An 18,793-nucleotide genomic window follows, 5' to 3' on the forward strand; every position below is an offset into this window, starting at 1 on the left:
CTTTTTTGGAAGATCAAAAACAACAGTAATCAACTCAAACGTTTTTAAGACATGGCATCAGTTTTAAAGAAACAACTTTACAATCAAATCCATTGAATGTTGAAGTTTAGCACTTACTTAATTTCTCACTTTAAAAAAGTTTTAAAAAACGTACTTAATTTGAGTAAGTCCAAGATCTAAAAATATGGAATGTCTTGAAGTTTCGTATTCCAAGTACAAGTTCATGATGTGTAAAATGTTCAAAGAGCCTGAATTAAGGAAAAGAAATATGAATTATTTCAAGTTCGTAAGGAACTTTATGAAAGATTAGAGATCTTCATTGCAGTATTATTAACATCACAACAATTGTAGGAACTTTGGAGAAGTTCTGAGGAATGAAAGGAAATGCTGAGAATGTCGGTGAAGCTCCATAAACAAACTGCGGGAACATAAGGGAAGTTAACATGCTGAAAATATGCGGAACTTACCGGAAGCTTTAAGAACCTCAAAGCGGTTCTTTTAGCATCCAAAAATTTTCCTAGAATTTCAGAGAACTTCACAGGTGTCAAGTGAACTTGAGAAATATAGAAAACTTGAGGGGTATTGTGCAAATTTTTCAGAAGTTCTAAGCATCTCAGAAAAGCTCGATCTAAAGATCTTTGGGGAATTTGAGATATTAAAAGCAGTTCCCGTAACTTAAGTCCAGACTTTTCAAAATCGTAAATTTAGAAACATTCAGGATAGTTCCATGATGTGCTGAAAAAAAATCGAGAACCCTTAAGATGTTCCGAGAATTTAAGGAAGTACAGAGACCTTCAGAGAATTTATGAAATATTTCAGGAACTTCACAGAAGTCCAGAGAATTTCTGGGAAATTTAAATGTGCTTACGGAAATTCCATTTATTTTCGAGCAGAACCGAGATCTTCAATAAAATTGAGAGCTTTATGAAAGCATCAACACATCAAGACAGATCAGAGAATCAAAGGGAATTTCCGGAAACTTCTGCACAGCTCCGAGAGAATTCCTAGTGTTATATCATAGAGATTTCAGAGAACTTAAAAAAATGCAAAAATTTAGCTCCATTAAAATTTAGTTCCATTAAAAATGCGAGAACTTTTAGCAAGCGGCGATATCTTCAAGAAATTCAAAAGAACTTCTAATAAATTTAGAAATTTTTAGATAGTTTTATGATATTTAGCGAAGTTCCGAGTACTTCGAGGACGATCAGATAGCTTCAGAATAATTCTATTAACTTAAGCAAATTTGCAGCGATTTACAAGGAGTTCCTTGGAGTTGGGGGGTTATTTCATGAATTCTATGATTGATCCAAAAACGTCAGCAGCGTCAGGGATTTATGAAAATATATCAGAAAACTTTCCGGATTATTAAACAAATTTAGAGAACTTCATGTAAGCGGGTTCTTAAAAAATACTGATAAATTCAGTGCAGTCTAGAGACTTTAAAGAAATTCAGTAATCGTTTAGGCAGTAACACCAGGAAAGTCTAGACTATTGAAGAAGTTTTAATTTAGTGTCGATAATTTAATGGAAGCTTCATGCACTTCAGAAAAATCTTGAGAATTGAATTTTCTTTTAGTTTTCCTTTGAATTACCTTGAAATTCTCCACAATAAGAAACCCTTTCGAAAGATTCTCCGAATATTCATTGAATTCATTTCAGATTTCCTTTTCAATCTCACTCCTTCCCTTGGAATTCTTCTCAAATTGAAAGTCTCCTAACAATTCATTGGCATTACTCCTCACAAATTCCTTAGATTTATTCTCATAATTTGCTTGGCAAACTATCCAGAATTCATTCTCAGAATTCCTTTGAAGATGTCCTGGAGTTATTCTCAGATTTAATTGTAATCCTCCTTTTAGTATTTTCAAAAAAATTCCAAAGACTTATGCTTCGGATTCGTTTTCTCCCACAAACTTTATGAAATTATGCTCAGAATGCCCTTGGAATTTTCCTATGAAGCTCACAGGAGTTGTGCTCCTCAAAAATTTCTAAGATTTTTCATTAAAATTTACTCTTAGGTCACTTTTTAGTCACTATTTTTTACAACTATAAGTCACTATTTGGTCACTTATTTCATCGACATGGCCACTAAAATCACTATTTTTAAATAGCAGTGATTGCTACCAGCCCCGATTTTAAAACCACTGTTTGCTATTTTGTGCTTATGAAATTTAATGATTCAGTATGTCAAAAAGGCCTAAATGAAAGCGTAAACATTGAAGATTTTTCATTAAAGGCAACACACCGACGCAAACTAGCTACACCATCTGATTGAGCAGAGTTAGCTCTACAAGGTGGTATAAGATTGTGGGGATGTGCTGTACATTCATTTACCCCTAACTTTTTTATCAACAGAATTCCGCAAAATGATGTATAGAACTTTTGTACACACTTAGAAAAATTCATGTAAATTTAGGTGCTCTGAGACTGACATATACGAGCGTCAATTATGACATAAAATTGAATCATAATAGACGCGAGATTCAGCTAAATCAAATGTACTTTTCGTCGAGCAATGAACTTTTCAGTCTCGGAGCACTTAATTTTACATGACATTTTTGTTTACGTCTCATCCATTATGTCAAAGATGGATTCCGTCACGTGTAAAATTAGGTATTTCTAAGTGTGTAGGTTTTGTTATTAGCTACAACTTTTGTTAAGAGCTCAAATCTGTATCTCTTATGCATCACGAATTAGAGCATTCACTGAAAAACAGTAGTGGATTCTGTTTGCGGAATTCTGTTGATGAAAAAAGTTAGGGACAAATGAACGTAAATGAATGCACGAAATGAATGCAAATGATTTTTCATGCCTGGTGCTGCGAGTTGTGAATTATTAAGCTTTAATGTCATTGATAACTTTTTAAGTTAGGTCCTTCTGACTTGTAGTTACTGGTTTTACAGAGATAATGTTATGTATCATGTAAAAGTAATGTTACAATTGATCAGTTCCACGCCAAATGACGAATCGGAAAAACTCGACCTTCTCCGATTTGTATAATTATTTGTTATAGGCAATCATTTAGTACTAACCCAACAAACAATTTCAGCTGCAGACTAGCTCATACAGGCAAAAATTTTCTGTATAAACTAATTTTTTGCTATATAAGCTAATCTGCAGCTAAAATTGTTAGTTGATAAATTCATACAAAATTTGTATGGCCTTTTTAACACATATTAAGTTATTCGTTACTTGTCCTAGGATGAGATGACGATTGCTCGTGACGATCAGCGTGAGATACATGGATGCTAACCAAAATAACTTGCAGGAGAAAAACGTGTGCTACTGCTAGGTGGATTAATTCCATGGCTCATTGAAACTCAACACCTGCAAATATTATTACATGGGTACTATACCGTACAATCATCTTTGAACTTCTGAAACTCTGAAACTCTGAAATTCGGAAGCCATCAGTTCTTCAGTACGTTTTCACTGCATCGATAATATTTCAATGATCTCCGGATGCCACGTTCTATCGGAGAAATCAAATAAAAATTTTCACGGAATTCCGATTTGCGTTGATTATTCGTACCCCGATCACATGCTTCGACTCGATGCCATCATATACCAGTAGCTCGCAAACAAGCTTCGCTCGTACAAACCTTCATATATGCATATGTTGAAATTCATACATCGTTTGAAGCAAACGAGTAGCAGGATTAAAAAGAAAATAAAAAGCAATATAAGTGCTTTGAGATCCTCGAGACACGGTGCTATGTTCTAGAATGTCATACTTGTGTGTAGGAGTGAAGTGTGTACTCAGTGTGAAAAAAAGCGACAAAATCCAACGAAAGGTACAAAGTAAGCCAGCCGAGCGATGCTCATAATTCACAATATCGATCTGATATTAATAGAACCAAGGTAAATGGAACCTTTCCTACTCAACACTAGTGGCAACTCGTTCCAAAAGATGACGATGATGATTCTCTCGAACGGTGAACACCAATTTTCACCAAACTGGAAACGGGAGCGGATAGTTCATGAGGTGTAACTTGTGAGCCGAATAATAAAGATAAAGTTTTCCAACCTTCTAAAATTGTATCCTAGTGCGAAGAGCTCAAAAGTGAGGATCATTGACAAGCATAGGAAAAGTTTGTTACTGAGGTAAACCACTTAATTTCAATTATTACTTTAGCAGCTCTTGATATCCCGGCCTTCAAGTGACAACCTCTGATCGAATTATGCCCAAATTAGCCAAATCTTGTCAAAATCAACCCGCCCCCCCTCTAATCAAGTCGTAAACATTTAATCACTCTTCAAATAAGATTATTATCCAACATCGAATTAAGCAAGGCCATTCCGGTTACCGTTGAACCTGAAAAACTCATCATCTTGCTATAGCCTCCAAGTTGTCTGTCCCGGCTCGGCTCCACTCACAACCAACCAGCCGCATTTTGATTGTAGACTTTGAGCCGCCAGACGTGCTCGACGTGTTGGTTCTATCAGTATCGGCCGCGCACACAGCGGGTATGCTCTCTGGAATTGACAATATTAACTCACGGACGCGAGATCGGTTTTGGTTGGTGCATGTCAAACACGGCACAGTGTTCGTCTTGCAAAAAAGGACGTTCCATGTCCTCAATCTAAAGCCTTGTAATTGGCTCCCTTCAAGTTGCGGAAAAACACGCGGTGGGCAGGCGGGTCTGGAATTAAATACCGCTTCGATGTCGGCAAGCGAAGTGGATGGAATCAAATTTTAATTGTTGCCCTGCGGCTCGGCGACTCTGCGGGTAGGAAATTTTTCATCTGCTGGAAGATTAGCAGCGAGGCGGCATCGCACGTTTCCTCGATTGCACGCTATCTGTAAACTGTTAATCGCTGAAATGTGGAGTGGTCCCGCTTGCATGCTGATCTTGATAATGGGGTACAATAGGCAGGTTTTAGGGGAGAAAGTGGACTTTGACACGTGTTTTTTTTTTAAGCATAATGGCAATTTTTCCGAGAACCTATATTTTTTTCAAACATGGTCCGTTCAGTTAAAAAGTGAACTTGGTCAAAATACCCCTGAGTTATCTTTTAATTTTGCAGTTTCAGTACGAATATATCGCTGTTTTGTTATTTAAGGTTATTATATTTCACCACCTGGGGCCTCCCTTAGCTCAGTCGGTAAAGGCGTAGCTACAAAGCAAGACCATGCTGGAGGTGGCTGGGTTCGATTCCCGGTCCGGTCTAGGAATTTTTCGGGTAGGAAAATTTCTCGACTTCCCTGGGCATAGAAGTATGATTGGACTTGCCACACAATTATACCAATGCAAAAATGGTACAGGCATCGAAAGCTCTCAATTAATAACTGTGGAAGTGCATCTAGAACACTAAGTTGAGAGCACGCAATAAGCTATTATGCGATATGCAATAAGCTTGAAATGCGAAGAAGAAGAAGAATATTTCACCACCTAGAGTGTGCTGTGTTTCCACAGAGCACAAAGTATGCTAATAGGTCGATAATCCTTTTCTGTAGCTGTATTTTCAATCTTTTTTTTTAATTACTTTATTTGTACAGGCTCAATCGAATAAACTTTACAGAGCCAAGTTACCATTTTCTTTATACATTATAAATGTCTTAAATCTAAAATTAAAGGATTTAACCGATTACTCGCGGTTTTCTGGAGGTTAGTAGATGCCAACTGTTTGGATCGGGAGAGGGAAAAGGAGATTTGGAATATGATTTATGATTCAAAAGTTTCACTATTTCACAAATTCAATCCTATCGACGTTATATCAACTCTGTAATTATACAGTTATTACAGAAACAAATATACAAAAAAAAACAAACACACACACACACAATACAAACCAAACACAAGGTTAATTAAAATTACCATCTATGGTTAATATTTTTAAAGAAAACATTAATGAGTTGCATAAACTCCAGATCGCGTCTAGCCAAAATATCCTGAACTGGAACATTAGGTTGTCTACCTCGAGCCCGAAGGGAATCGCATAGCTCAGATCTGACTCCACGATGCTCATCACAAGACCAAATAATCATGTGATCGGCGTATTGGTAACCTTGTCCACATTCACAGAGATTGCTGTCCCCCAGCCCAACACGGAACAAGTGAGAGTTTTACGAATAGTGATTGGACATGAGGCGAGACAGCACACGAATGAAGTCTCGACCCACCTCCAACCCTTTAAATCAATGATACTTCGACACCTTAGGGATGATCGAGTATGGAATGAGTGATCGGCTTACTCAAAAGTTGAAGCTTCGTTTGTGCTGGGCTATGCTTCCTAGAAAAAAAACAACCAACTCAGTTTTCTCCGTGCAGAATTCGATGCCTAGCTGGATAGCCCAAGTAGATAAATTGTCTAAGGTATCCTGTAAGGGTGCTTGCAGGTCGACCCTGTGGTGACCGCGTGCTGTTTCGGACAACGGTAGAATCTGCCAGCTCCGTTTGATACGTCCGATGGTCTCAAAAATAGTCTACAGAATGAACAACTATGGAAACGCTTCCCTGCGTAATAACTCAACAAACGCATACATTCTCGCATAATGGTTTATGATATCCTTTTTGTAATAAGACAAATAGTGTTGTTTCACTCTTACGAACGCATATTACATTTCTGATTCACACGCTCCTTCCATACAATTCGCGGATCACTCGCATGTCCATGTCAGTGATGCCACATATACAGATTTATCTGTAACCATACAGATTTTTTTCAATATTTTGATACAGATATCTGTATATACAGATTACAAATTTTTGGAAAATACACAGATTTTTTAAATAAGAAGAATATATTTTATATTATTTTTTAATATTTATAAATTCTGATATATAATCGTTTCTTAATTTTGAGCAGCTTGAATTCAATGTGAGAGCACCAAACCCAAAACGTATTTTACACTAAATAAAATATGATGGGATTATCTTCGAATGGGCTTGGAATCTTTTGAATGGACTTCTGATGTTCAGATGTTCTGATTTCTCGTTGAAAGGGATATTAATTTCCCTTTCTTTTTGTTCAATTTACATGGTGACCGATAAAATATTTAATTAACTATATGTGTATGTCAAATCCGTAAACAAGTCATTTTAGTAAACCAGGAATTTTTTCGTTGGAAACGAATTTGTTTCTCACTACTACTGGAACTTAATGTTTTTTTTATTTTCTGAATTTTAGAAAAGATACAAATCACTTAAAAAATCCAGATTAAAGGATTTCATGATTTAATAAAAACGAGGGGTGATCAACTTCATGAATCAGATGAATTCTAAATACACACTTCGAATAATACTCAAAAAATCCATAAAAATAAGTAAATGTGCGTACTCGTTATAACTAAAATACCACAAATAAAATACACAAAAATACATCGACAATACGTTGTATACGAAAAATTCATTAAATAATGAATTTAATCACTTTAATACAAAAATATACTACACTAAAAAATACATAAATACAGAAAATACAAAGTACACCTTTTCAATTCGGGTAGATGAATCGAAGATACTCAAATTAACAACCCCTAGAAAAACAAAAATGCAATTCTTTAGAAAGGTAACTTTAGTTATTTTTCAAGATTCTGAGCATTGAACAAACTCCTTCTGAACTATGAATGAACTCAATGAAGATTTAGGTAAACCCACACTGAGATATTAATAAATAAATTACAGTACCCGTGCCATGCCAAAATCGAAAAGATTTTAAAAATAACGTACTTTTGTTCCATGTGATTACATTTTTTAATAAAAGAATAATTATTAATAACTTCTATGTAACAGAGATGACTCACGGTGGTTCATAATCATCGAATTTATAAATTAAATTTAAAAATTAAACCGTTCGATTTTGGCAACATCAATGTTTCGGGCTTGTTGCTAAACTACAGATTTTTTTACAGATTTTTGTCAGCCAGATAAAGGGTGTCTACGATGAAATTGCCACACTATGAAATTGCTCTAACTTTTTAACCGTTGGGTAGAATTTAATGAAAATTTGGGTGGATTTAGTTCATAGTGCATTATTTACATCCTGCAAGTTTTAAAGTCCTGTGATCAAAACTCGCGGAAATGGAGTCGAAAGAACAGCTCGTGCGTGATAAAATCTTGCGCATTCATCACGAGAACAAGGATCTCTCGCATCGTTCCATCGCTAAAACGTTGGGAATCGCGAATTCCACGGTGTTGCGAGTGATTAAGCGGTTCGAGGAACGGTTGACCACCGATCGGAAGCCCAGAAGTGAAGGAAAAAGTATTCCGTACAACACCAAAAATCACAACCGCGTAGTTGGGGCCTTCAACCGAAATCCGAACGCCTCCGTTAGGGATGTGGCTAAGAAGCTGCATCTAAGCCGAAGTTTTGTCCAGAAGGCCGACGAGAAGCAGAACAAGTCCGCCAAAACCCGTGCCAGGAAGTTGTACCTCAACATGCTGACGAAAGTTGAATGCTGCATCATGGACGACGAAACATATGTGAAGGCCGACTTCAAACAGATCCCCGGCAACCTGTTTTTCACGGCCAAGGATAAGTTCAGCGTTCCGGAGCATGTCCGCACTCAGAAGATGTCCAAATTTGCGAAGAAATTCCTGGTTTGGCAAGCCATCTGCACGTGCGGGAAGCGGAGTGCACCTTTCGTGACCCAGGACACGATGAACGGACAGGTGTACATAAAAGAGTGCCTCCAGAAGCGGCTGCTTCCTCTCCTGAAGGCCCACAACGTCCCAACAATCTTCTGGCTGGATTTGGCCTCATGCCACTACTCCAAGGACGTGCTGAAGTGGTATGCGGACAATAAGGTCAATTTCGTGCTGAAAATGTTCAACCCTCCCAACACTCTGGAGCTCCGCCCCATCGAGAAGTACTGGGCGATTATGAAGCAGCACCTTCTTAAACGACCTAAGGTAGTGAAGACAGTCGAGGAACTGAAGAAAGTATGGGTTTACATGCAAAAAACGGTTGATTCACAGGTTGTGCAGAATCCTATGGCCGGGGTTAAGGCCAAGGTGCGGGCATTTGCGTATGGACTGTAAATAAAATACGAGTAAAATGGTAAAATGAAGTTTAATAGTTATTTCTCAATCCCTGAAAATTTGATGGCAATCGGATGAAAACTCGAATTTTGCGAATCAATTTTGTGTGTGGCAATTTCATCGTGGACACCCTTTACAGATTTAAAAGATTTTTTGCGATGAAGATACAGATTGAAAATCAATAAAATGTGGCATCACTGGTCCATGTTAGATCTCTCAACACATACATACACACATCTATGCTCACGTTACTCAATCGGCTTCGGCACAGACTGCTTTGTTGCGCATCGCTCGCGATATTTGTGGTACATTGAATAGTGATGCCAGATATGCAAGAATATAAAATGTAGAAAATTTAACAGTTTTGAGTTGAAGCATTTATCATTGCTAAGAAACGGTCTCGAATTGCTAATCATAATAAATCGTAATAAGCTTTGACTTTACAATTATCTATATTCACTCCTCTTTACTACAGACCCCTTTGGGCCCTGTCATAGACACTACACCGTCATCTGCAAGTTGTCTCAACGTGCAGTTGTCACTTAGACAGTTGTCAATTTCTCTGACGTAGAAATTATACAAAAAGGGGCTTAAGCATGAGCCCTGTGGGAGACTCATGTAGCTAAATCGTGAAGCTGTAGAGTTTCCATGAGAAAAACTCATATGTTTCTCTGACAGCAAATTGTACAAAAGTTGTTAGTTAATGTAGAAAGGCCACAATCGTGGAGTTTGTCTGAAAGGACTTCAACCGATACTGAATCAAAAGCCCCCTTAATATCCATGAACACAGAAGCCATTTGCTCTTTTTTAGCAAAAGCCAACTGAATTTTTGTGGAAAGCAACGCGAGACAGTCGTTCGTTCCCTTACCCCTACGGAAACCAAATTGAGTATCTGAGAGTAGGTGGTTCGTCTCAACCCATTTGTCCAAGCGAAAAAGGATCATTTTCTCCAACAATTTTCGAATGCACGATAACATCGCGATGGGACGATACTAGTTGTGATCTGATGCTTGTTTTCCAGGTTTTTTTAATGGCTATAACTCTCACCCACCTCCTCCAATCATCCGGAACAATATTAAACTCCAGGAACTGACAAAACAAATTCAACACACGCCTCTTAGCGACGTCTGGGCGGTTCTTCAACAAGTTGAACTTGATTCTATCAGCCCCCGGAGCCGAATTGCCACACGAAAAGAGCGCCAGCATTGAAAAAGGCTGGCTGATCTCGTCTATCGCGAGAAATCATCTGTGCCGGCACAGAATCAGGCCACTCTTCGCGCGAATTTGAGAATCCAACTATCCGAGTACTCCTCGCTCTCGTTGTTTGAAGACCCGTGGCGCATCCGTCGCGCCGCATTCCAACGCGTATTCATCGACGTTTCCGTCCACGAATTGCCGCCAGTATCCGCGTTTCTTGGCTTTAATGAGGCTCTTGAGTTCGCGTTTAAGAGCCGAGTATGATTCGAAATGTACGGGTGTTCCACGTTTCCGGAAAAGCTTAAACGCGTCGGACATTTTACGATAAACCTCAGTGCATTGCTGGTCCCACCAAGGGGAAGGAGGTTTCCTACGGAAAGACGTTCCTGGAACCGGCCGAGTTTGAGCTTGAAGCGCGCTGTCCAAGATCAGATTGAACAGGAAGTTATATTCCTCCAACGGTGGAAGCCCTTCTACCGACGTTAGGGCTTCATCGATCACAGTCTTGAGCTTTGTCCAATCGATATTACGGGTAAGATCGTACGCGACGTTAACGGCTTCCAACGGATTGAACCCACTGGCAACTGAAACTTTGATCGACAAGTGATCACTACCGTGGGGATCCTGCATCACATTCCACGTGCAATTCAACGATAATGAATTAGAGCATAGTGTGAGGTCTAATCTACTTCCATTCGAGGATGGGCCAGCTAAATGTGTTACTTCTCCATTGTTCTTCTTCTTCTTCTTCGCCTTTCAAGCTTATTGCATATCGCATATTAGCTTATTGCGTGCTCTCAACTTAGTGTTCTAGATGCACTTCCACAGTTATTAATTGAGAGCTTTCGATGCCCGTACCATTTTTGCATTGGTATAATTGTGTGGCAAGTACAATCATACTTCTATACTTCTCCATTGTTAAGAATTGTCAAATTGAAGCTGTCGCAGAGTTCATATATCAAAGTAGAACGGTTGTCATCATACAGTTCCCCCCAGCCTGTACCGTGGGAATTAAAATCCCCCATAATCAACCGTGGAGCAGGAAGTACCGAACAGATATCTGAAAGTTGTTTGCGATTAACAACGGCTCTAGGAGGAATATAAACAGAAGCAATACAAAGGCTCTTACCTTTAATAATAGCCTGACATGCGACAATTTCAATACCTGGAATTTGTGGAAGATTCACTCTATAGAAGGAATAGCACTTTGTAACGGGTCGGGTGTTTTGGAAAGAGGAACTAATTACTACCTTCACTTAAGCGCCAGATAGACGAATCTACCGTGAAGAAGCGATGGGCTCAAATGGACCTGGCTTGGAGACATCAGGGCGAGTTCAATTAAACTCTTAATGGCGGCAAAGCGATGGCGAACTCCGAAAAGGGGGCTAAAGGGTGATACGGTCAAAATTTGGTCAATATCAACTTGACGTATTTCTTTCAATTTTGCATTTAAAAAACCTGAACACCCCTCATTTTGAAGGTGTGTGTGTGTAGAATGTTGCTCATATTTTGATTTTGGAATTCACTCTTCAGTTGTCAAAATGCCGTCCAAGCAAGAAGAGCAGCGTATCAAAATTTTGCTCGCGCATCGCGAAAATCCGAGCTACTCGCACGCAAAGTTGGCAAAATCGCTAAAAGTTGCCAAATCAACCGTTACAAATGTAATTAAAGTGTTTGGGGAACGTTTGTCGACAGCCAGGAAGTCTGGATCGGGGGGAAATCGAAAACCGGAAGCCGCTGAGACGACAAAGAGAGTTGCCGGTAGTTTCAAGCGAAACCCTAACCTCTCTCTCCGAGATGCCGCAAATAAGCTGGGTGTATCGTCTACAACCGTGCATCGAGCCAAAAAACGAGCCGGACTATCGACTTACAAGAAGGTAGTGACTCCAAATCGCGATGATAAACAAAATACGACGGCCAAAGCGCGATCCCGGAGGCTGTACACGACGATGCTGACGAAGTTTGACTGCGTGGTAATGGACGACGAAACCTACGTCAAAGCCGACTACAAGCAGCTTCCGGGACAGGAGTTTTATACGGCAAAAGGAAGGGGAAAGGTAGCAGATGTTTTCAAGCACATGAAACTGTCAAAGTTCGCAAAGAAATATCTGGTTTGGCAAGCCATCTGTACCTGTGGCTTGAAAAGCAGCATTTTCATAGCTTCCGGGACTGTCAACCAAGAAATTTACGTGAAAGAGTGTTTGAATAAACGTCTGCTGCCTTTCCTGAAGAAACACGGTTGTTCCGTACTGTTTTGGCCGGATTTGGCATCTTGCCATTACGGTAAAAAGGCCATGGAGTGGTACGCCACCAACAACGTGCAGGTGGTTCCCAAGGACAAGAACCCTCCCAACACGCCAGAGCTCCGCCCAATTGAGAAATACTGGGCTATTGTCAAGCGGAACCTAAAGAAGACCAAAAATACTGCTGATGGCAGGGGTCAAGCGTAAGGCCCGGCAATTCGGATTTGGAAAAGCGGAAGCCTAACTGAATATTTTTCCTGAATTTTATACTAATTGAACTTGAAAAAGAAATTTAATTTGATTTTTTAAATAAACGATTTCACCGATTTACACGCGTTTTCCCTTGACCAAATTTTGACCGTATCACCCTTTAGATTCTAGGGTCTATGGCGTGCCAAGAAGAAAAGGTTTTTTCAGGTGTGTTGTAAAGCTGGTTTTTCTTTTCTTAAATCGGTGATGGGGTTAGTAGAGTGTGTACAATGGGCTGGAGTGTACTTAAAGTTATCTGGCCTGTTTTTGGACGTGTGGTTTCGGTGACTTTTGTGATACGCTGCAGGGTGCCGGTGGGGGGTAGTTTTTTTTACCAACGGCGGGCGTCGTGGTGGTACGACAAATCGTGGTTTCGATGCGATATACCACGCGGCGTGCGTCTTGGGTATCGAGTCATCGAGCTTCGAGAACGAGGGCACGAGGTAGCAGATTACCCCCACGCTACTAAAGTGAGTTTCCGATCGGTGGGAACGAAGCTTCCACCACGATTTTCACCTCAACAGGTGGCTATCGACGGATAGGTGGCGGTCGGGTAGCGCCAGTATCGTTGGGCGGCGTCGAATCGTTGGGGTTCTGTCCGATAATACGGCCGACACGTGGACTCCGACGCTCGGTCGAGTCGGTCTGGTGAACGGGATCGGCCGGTTCTATTTTTCCGTCCCGAGGGGTGCACCCTTGTTTGAAGGGTTTAAATCTTCAAACAAATTGTGTTTTATTGTAATGTCTAACAGTTTGCTATGGTTAATTGCAGGGATGTATGTTCAAGTACCTGTGCGAAAACCTTATCATCCACGTGTATTCCACGTAAACCTCTAATGCACTTTTTTTTTTTTTTTGAGTATCTATCTAAATAATAGTTTTAAATTTTAAATCGGCTTTTTACATTATTATTTTCTTAGACTTAAGCGCCGTAAAATTTCCAGACGAATTACAAAACTCGTTAATTTTTACTACCACCGTTTCCTACTTATCTCTGCTCTAACCCGATCTAGCCTTTCACGCAGTTTGAACCAATAAGTATCCAATTGGGGAGTCTCTCTCATCTCGACTCGTGAACTAACCCGAAGTCTACCTAGTTGAAGTTCGGTTCTCATTATCGCACACATTTGTAATTAAATGGGGTTGTGTAGGAATGTATTTTACTTATTTTTTTTAAATTAGTGTAACCTTGTTACAACTTTTTATTCCCTAAAAGTACCCCTCCTACACAAGAATCCTCACGATCTAGTCGAATAATGTTAAAATCATAAAAAGGAAGCTCGATAGCTGGACAGAGCCAAGTTTCACAAAGAGCAAATGCATCACAATCATTATTGTGAACTAAAAACTTAAAAGCGTCTAATTTAGGAATAAGACTTGCCATGGAGTTGAAGGGTCTCTTACCAGTTTTCTAGTTAAAAGCGATCAGAAGTGTCGTTTCCTTAATAAATTTTTTTTTTAATTTTGAAAGGTGCCATCAAAGGTGATAATTTCACCCAAACTTCAGCAAGAATATGAGAAAAAGCAAAAGAATTAAAAGAAAAAATCGATGGAAAAGGTATAAACAATATGAGTTAATTACCATAACGAACAAAAATGCAAATTTTCGTGCAAATCGGAGATGGTTGAGTTTTTCCGATTCATCATTTGGCGTAGAAAACTGTTCGATAGTAACATGATTCGACCCCATTGTAATGAATTAACGTGTCACAAATTGGCTGTGTTATTGGTTTCATCGATCATCTATTTTCGATTCAATGAAATTTAAATTTATCAAATAATACAACGCAATCCCCTTCAAAACCGTTCTAGCGTCCTTTGAGTTAAGTTTAGTTTAGCTTTACTATAGCAGGGCTGGTAGCGAGTCACTTTTTAGTGACTTGGTCACTTTTTTTTTTTGACTTGTCACTAAAAAGTCTCTTTTTTTAAGGTCAAGTCACTATTTTCAACTTTTTTAGCGTGAATTTATTTGAAGATTCATTATTCTTTTCGTTGTGACGTTTAATCGTCTTTCTCTATATACAGGATGTCTACTAATTTTTCTGGATAAAATTACCTGAGTTTTCCAAGTAAGTGAGTCCAAGATCTAAACATATTCAATGTCTTAAAGTTTCGTGTTAGTATGTACAAGTTCAAAATATAGAAAATATTCAAAGTGCCAGAATTAAGTAAACAAATAAATGATTTATTTCAATTTCGTAATTAACTTTATGAAAGAATAGAGATCTTCATTATAGTCCCATTAACTTTACAACAATTGTAGTAACTTTGGAGAAGAAAATGCTGAGAATTTCAATGAAGCTCTATAAACAAACTGCAGGAACATAAGGGTAGTTACCACGCTGAAAATATGGGAAACTTACTGGAAGCTGTAAGCACCTCAAAGCGGTTCTTTTAGCATCCGAGAATTTTTTTTGAAGTTCCTAGAATTTCAGAAAACTTCACAGGTGTCAAACGAACTTGAGAAATTTAAGAAAATTTGAGGGGTATTGTGAAATTTTTTAAGAAGTTGTAAGCACCTCAGAAAAGCTGGATCTAGAAATCTTTAGGGAATTTCAGATCTTAAGAGCATTTCCCGTAGCTATAGTCTAGACTTTTGGAGAAGTTTAAAATCTATAATCGTAAATTTAGATAAATTCAAGATAGTTCCATGATGTACTAAAAAACAAATCGAGAACCCTTAAGGTGTTCCGAGAATTTCAGTACAGGAAGTACATAGACCTTCAGAGAATTTATGAAAACTTCAGAAATATTTCAGAAACTTCACAGAAGTCCAGAGAATTTCAGTGATATTAAAAAGTGTTTACGGGAATTATTCCCGCTGATGTTCCGTAGGTTAGGAATTGTGAACCCCTGTCCGATTTCTGTAAGCAATTTACAACACACGTTGAATTGGTTGTAATATAGCTTTAGAAAATTTCGGTTTGCAAAGGTATTGATAACACAATTCCAACTGTACTGAATGATGACACGCGAAATTAATTCGTGTATTATATGCAATTTTAATAGGGAATAATCACTTCAGTTTAGATATAAGTTTTAGCTAGCTTTCAACAAAGGTCTTTATCTCTGGCAGCCTCAACTACTAATAATCATGCAAGTCATTATGATCTTGCCCTTCTTTCTCTTCTGCTTCTCCTTCCGTACTGTCGTTTTGACAGCTGACTGCGGTCGTCATTGGAGCGTCACCTGAAGTGTTGCCAGTATCAACAGGAATTCTATTCATTTCCGGGCAGAATCGAAATCTTCAATAGAACTAAGAGCTTTATAGAAGCTTCGAGAACATCAATACAGGTCAGAGAATCAAAGGGCAGTTCAAATCATTTCAAGGAAATATTAGAAACCTTAAAGAAGTTTGGAGAAACTTGAATTTCCGAAAACTTCAGCAAAGCTCCGAGATAATTCCTGAAACGTGATACACATTTTATGAGCATCCGAAAAACGTGAGAAAATTTTAAGGTTGTTATATCATGGAGACTCCAAGAACTTAAAAAAATGCGAAAAATTAGCTAAGTTGATTAGAGAACATCAACGAAGTTTCATTAATAAAAAAAAAGCGATAACTTTTAGCAAGCAACGATATCTTCAAGAAATTCCAGAGAACTCAATTTAGATATTTTTAGATAGTTTTATGATATTCAGTGAAGTTCCGAGTACATCGAGGATGATCAGATAGCTTCAGAATAATTCCATTAAATTCTAGATAGAAAAACTTCGGAAACTTTACAGAAGGACAGTGAAGTAATTTGTGGGGAATTTAAAGCCGTTCCCAGATTTTCAGATAAATTTAGAGACGTAAAAAATAATTTGAGGTCTTCGCATAAGTTCAGAAGTTCACTGAAGCATTTTTAGGACGATTTAATTAAATTCAGCGCAGTACAACAAGCTTCATGAGAACTGCAAAAACTTTAGAGAAGTTTTGAGAATTTCAGAAAAGAACAGAGAACCTCAGAGCAGTTCCGTCAACATCAGAGAAGTCACATAAATTTTAAAAAAGTTTAGAGGACTTCAGTGAATTGTTAAACCTTTAAAGAAGATCCATGATCGTTAGAAAAATTAAGGAAACTTTAGGAAGTCCTATAAAGTTCAGAATTTGAGGAGAAGTATTGTGAGCATCAGGCTAGTTTATCAAACTACAAAAGAACTTCAAGGCAGCTTCATTAACTTCAGAAAAAAAAAATTGAAAATTTTCAAGTGATTCTGAAGACCTCAAAATATTCCATTCCATATTCAACGGAGATTTCCCCAAAATATCGATGAAGCTATCTTCAGAATTACATTTTTTTTTAGTTTTTGGTAGTTTAGTTTAGTTTTTTTTCTCGGAATAACCTTGAAATTCTCTACAATTAGAAATCCTTTGGAAAGATTCTCCGAATATTCATTGAATTCATTTCAAATTTTTTTTTGAATCTCACTCCTTACCTTGAAATTTTAATCACATTGAAAGTCTCACAACAATTCTTTGGCATTTCTCCTTTGAAATTCCTTAGATTTATTCCCATAATTTGTTTGCCAGATTTTCCTGAATTTATATTCCGAATTCCTTTGAAGATGTTCTGGAGTTATTCTCACATTTAATTGTAATCCTCCTTTTAGTATTTTCACACAATACTCCTACAATGCTCCTCGGAAATTCCTAAGATTTTTCATTAAAGTTTACTTTTAACTCAATTCAGGGTTTCTTGTAATTCTACTCAAAACTAAGGCTTCACATGAAATCTAAAATTCATCCGAACTACCTCAAAAGCCGATTGCATTTGTTTTTCTGAATGTTTTTTTTTTTCAAGAGCTCCCTTGGAATGAGGTCCTTAGAAACTATAATAAAATTCCTCGAATCTTTAAAACTGCGCATGGAATTTGACTCCAGATTCTTAAAAATTTATTGAAGTATTATAGCTGTTAAGTCCAGAACTTGTTCAAATTTATTTTTTTAGGAAATAGTCATGTTCCAAAACCAAAAAAAAAATATTTGTAACTGAAGATTAATCCACTGTGAATCTTTAAAGTTCAAAGTATGAATGAAAATAACGAGAACAATTAAATGGTTGTATTTTAAAATTCATTATTTTCTTTAAAATATCCTTAGTGACATTTTTTTAATTCCTTGAGACTTCCAGGTAGTTTAAGGAAGAAAAAAATTCCTGAGGATTCCTGGTTTGGCTAAAAACTTTCTTTTGAATCTTTCGCTTGAAAGGTTCATATCGTACATAAGTGTTTATGAGATAATAATTGAATAAGTATAAAACATCAAATATTTATTTGATGCGCCTTCTCTTAGGTCACTTTTTAGTCACTATTTTTAAAAACTATAAGTCACTATTTGGTCACTTATTTATTCAACATGGTCACTAAAATCACTATTTCTGACGGCAGTGATCGCTACCTGCCTTGCTATAGAGACTTTCAGCACCTGGCTGGTTCGTCTCTTCTGTAACGTCCTTTGAGCTGTTGATTTCACCACCGTTAAATATCATCCCCATTAGCGGCGCCGGTGGTGTAGTGGTAAGCGTGAATACTTCTCACCCCAGCAGGCCTGGGTTCAATCCCAGTCGGCGCCGCCGGGATGTTCTGAGGCATAACATCGCTGATCACGCCTTCCTTCGGAAGGGAAGTAAAGCCGTTGGTCCCCGGTTCATGAGTTGATGGGTCGATAGGTAGGGTCCAGGTGTGGGAGCTGCCTTCCTGGCGTTGGTAGCATTGGTGCTCAGCACGGAAAACAAGATCGACGAAAAACAAACCAAAGAAAAAAAATATCATCAATACCTAATTTCCTAAAACCAAACCCTTACGCTTAAATATCACATCATTCAGCAGCAGTGCTACACAAATACAACAACATTGTAATGACTCTCAGCACCTCAACATCAATCGCTACCGTACAAAGTACCTCCAAAATGACGCATCTACTACAACCCAAACTCTGATTTTACCCAAATACAGTAATCCCTCCATATATGCGGTGAGTGGTACCGTCCACCCAACACTACTTCTCGGTTGTCAACAACTTTCAACCAATTGAGCTGATTTTCTGAAGATAGCTAGTTATGGTTGGCACTAATCAACGTAATTGGTTGAAGGAGACCATCCACCTACTGTAGTAGCAACATAATGAACCTGCCT

The 18,793-nt window shown here is 38.2% G+C and overlaps 1 protein-coding gene across 10 annotated transcripts in view; it reads left to right on the forward strand.

Moving 5' to 3' along the window:
• The window catches only part of LOC135701551 (stress-activated protein kinase JNK), a 303,139-nt gene that overhangs the window by 116,066 nt on the left and 168,280 nt on the right, over nucleotides 1–18,793 (forward strand). The gene's annotated exons all lie outside the window — the stretch shown is intronic.

The sequence above is a fragment of the Ochlerotatus camptorhynchus genome, unplaced genomic scaffold (genome assembly GCF_037179485.1).
Source record: "Ochlerotatus camptorhynchus isolate MF236.1 unplaced genomic scaffold, CSIRO-AGI_Acam_v1.1 ptg000167l, whole genome shotgun sequence".
NCBI lineage: Eukaryota > Metazoa > Arthropoda > Insecta > Diptera > Culicidae > Ochlerotatus > Ochlerotatus camptorhynchus.